Source organism: Mus caroli, chromosome 10, assembly GCF_900094665.2.
Source record: "Mus caroli chromosome 10, CAROLI_EIJ_v1.1, whole genome shotgun sequence".
Lineage (NCBI taxonomy): Eukaryota > Metazoa > Chordata > Mammalia > Rodentia > Muridae > Mus > Mus caroli.
The window spans coordinates 2,376,975-2,380,438 of NC_034579.1; positions in this window are offsets into that span (position 1 = coordinate 2,376,975).

The window sequence follows — 3,464 nt, forward strand, 5'->3', positions numbered from 1 at the left end:
TAGCCCTGGCTGTTCTGGTACTCACTTTGTAGACCAGGCTGGCCTTGAACTCAGAAATCCGCCTGCCTCTGCCTCCCAAGTGCTGGGATTAAAGGCTTGTGTCACCACTGCCTGGCCAATTTGGGTTTTAGAATTTATCTACTTCCCAGAAAAGCAAACAGCCAAACCAGAAAAAGAGTCAAGTTTCTAAAACTCGTATAACTGGGTTGTTTAATGTATTTCAGTCACATTAACCCTTGCCTTGTATTCTTTCCTGTTCTGAGCTAATTCTACACACACCTCCTCCTTTGGGCATCCCTTTGATTGGAGTTGTTTGAAATCATTGTTACCTTTCCATCCTACTAACACTAGAGCAAGTGGGAATTGAAAGGGAAGGAATAATACACCGGCTTCTGATCAAAGCAACTAGAGAAAAGATACGGAATTGCCACCAATGCACTGCCATTGGTCTGATGTCCGGGAGAACACAGTAGATCACTGTGTACCCTGTGACCCATGCACAGCCATCATTCCTCTGTAAAACAAGCCTGAGGTTAATGTTAAAACTTTAAAGACAATGTAGTCCCTGTCGTGGTTAACATTTACATCCTCCACTAGTCTCTATTCTCTCTGTTTGAACCAAGCTGTGTCTATGCAAATGAACAAGCAAAGATTGAAAAATGGAGTCCATAAGGATCAAGATCAAACCTATGACAAGACAGTATCCACTGGATTCACATCATGTTCTCTTCTACCAAAGTAGATCTACACCAGTCTGGTGACCTTCTTAAGTACAGCAAACAATAAAACACCTATTTTCTTTTACAGAGTTCAGTTCCCAGCATCCTCATCAGGTGGCTGACAGGCACTTGTCAGGCCAGTTCCAGGAGATGTGACACCCTGTGGTCTCAGATGGTACCTATATACATAGTGCACATACACACACTCACAAGTAAAAAAAAAAAGTAAGCATTTAAGTCTTCAAATGTGTACATTATTTTCAAAATGCTTCTCAATTTCATTTGATTTTGTTCCCAGCCACCACCATCCTCCTTTTATCTTTTCATGCTAGGGACGGAACCCAAGGCCATAAGCCCATGTCCATGCCAGACAAGTGTTTCACCTCTGAGTGACATCCCAGCCCCCAACCCACTTCACTGTAAACACATTTAAGCAGCAAAGAGTTATGGCTGCATATTTATTACAAAGGATCTTTATTATTTAAGAATACATTTTTTCCTAAGTCTAGCTTTATTCTTACATGGCAGTTTACCACAACAGTGCTTCACCCTGAATAACCAATTTTAAAATACTCCTAATGATATGGCAGGAAGTTTTTAAAGTGTGCTGTCCCATAGAGATCTAGACAGTAGGAGCACAGCATACTGTGAAATCATGTAACACTTTAAGCAATGAATTCCAAAGCTGCATAAAATAAAATTATCAGTGAGTAATGAAATAGAAGGAGAAAAGAAAGGTGGATCTGTGATTGCTGCTCAGAGACTCTGAAATCAAATCATGGCAATCTCAGTGGGGCAAGTGCATCTTACTGGATCATTTAGCACTCCCTCAAGGTCCTAATGCATAAACATTTGAAGATAGGTAAGGTCTCTCTGTGGTGTTCCTTTTCCAACTCTAAGTATCTTCTTTGGCCTGAGAGACTGGGTCTTTATTAAGTCTACAAGAATACTGGATTCCTACAGAAACATCAGAGTGGCTCACTGTCCTCTTGGTGATAAACAACCAACCACAGCAGCGCCATTAATATTTCTGCATGTCCAGATCCCAGGAAGCCACATGGTGAGACTAAGTCGCACCACATGGGGTGAGCTCTTCCTTGTTGTCTGAATGAATCAGCTCTGCAGAAATTCTGTGGGAGCTAGAGAATTCTGGGAAGATCTTGCTTCATCCTAACATGTAACTGTTTTTTATGTTAATTGGTTTCTTTTACTTACAGATGTTAGACTTTTTGGTAGAAAACATGCAGATGTGTTGCAACACAAAACTCCTAGTGGGAAGTGATAATGGGAGATAGTGGCCTCTATGAAGGGCAGGCTTAGTTCTGCAAGAGAACGGATTAGGAGAGAAATGTGTTGGAACATGGAAGAAGTCCACTCACTGGTTTGAGAACCTGGGAGAAAACATTCTCTGCTTGAAGAAATGTTTCCTTTCTCTGAAAGCAAGGAGAAAAGCAAGGAACTGTGTCCTGTACATTACAGTTATGAGGAGAGGAGAGATCTGTGGGGGTCTATGGCAAATAACCTCGAACATCATAAAGTCCTGGTTGCTGGAGAGTAATGGAAGGATAGTGAATGAACAGAAACACCAGAGGTGGCTTGGGGATGCTTTCATTGCTTTACTAGTCTCTGTAACAAAGTGTATAACAGAACAATTAACTCGTGGAGAACTGGGCTGTTCTGGCTCATTGTTTCTAGCACAGATGGTGTGGTGGCTAAGGAGGTTAAGAGGGTGGGCATTTGGACAATGGTTTGTTCTCATCTAGAAGGACCAGATGCAGAGAGTTTGGAAAGTACCACAGCAGATAGAACCTACAGGTCTTTCCCACAGTGACCCAATTCTGTTAGCTGGACAGCAATCCCAAAGCTCTTACAACTTGCCAAAGTGACAGCACAAGCTGGGAAGAAGTGGTTAAGCACATAATCTGGTAGATCAAAACCATATCAGTGCAGTCTTCAAAACAAGGAGACTCAAAAAGTTACAGTAGATGATACAGTAGATAAGGATGTTGAAGTTTGGTCTTTTGCTCAGTATTGTAATGCTAAGTGTGGTCCCCAAGACCTGATCTGTGGTGCCCTAGAAATGAGAGAGGCTGCACATAAACCCAAGTGACACCATGTGACTTTGTCTCTAAGCTATTTCTCATTAGTAAATAAGGATGCCTACAACCTATAGCTGGACAGAATCGAGATAAGTGGGGCTTGGTGTTCCCAAACTGGGAGTCAGAGGAGACCATAAGGAGAGGGAAGGACACAGGGTAAGAGAGGAGAAAGACAGCATGGCTTAGGAGTCAAAAAAACGTGGCTGCAAGGGCTGGCCAATTGAAGTTAAGAGAAGTCAAGATGAAATATAGAAAGTAATAACTCGGGTTTATTGATAGAAAATAGATTCTAATAGCAGAGATGGTAGATATCTGCCAGCACCCGTGCTGTTTATGACTTATTGTAAATAATAAAAGTTGAATCCAGTCTTTTTTTCCAGAAACTGACTGATCAAAGGCAGGGTTGAAGTCCCAGATTGGGATTAAAAATTTCTACAAGAGTACTTGAAGAAAGTAACTGCCAGCCTTAGCAGAGATCCAGCTAATCTTAGATGGAGTGACTGGGTATTATGTGATGATCCAAGGTTACAGAGCAGCATGTGGCTGGCAGGAAACTGCACCTAGCCTTGAATTCTCACTGCATTTCAGCACCAGCAAATAACTTGCATGAGGTCCTCAGTGTGTGTGTGTGTGTGTGTGTGTGTGT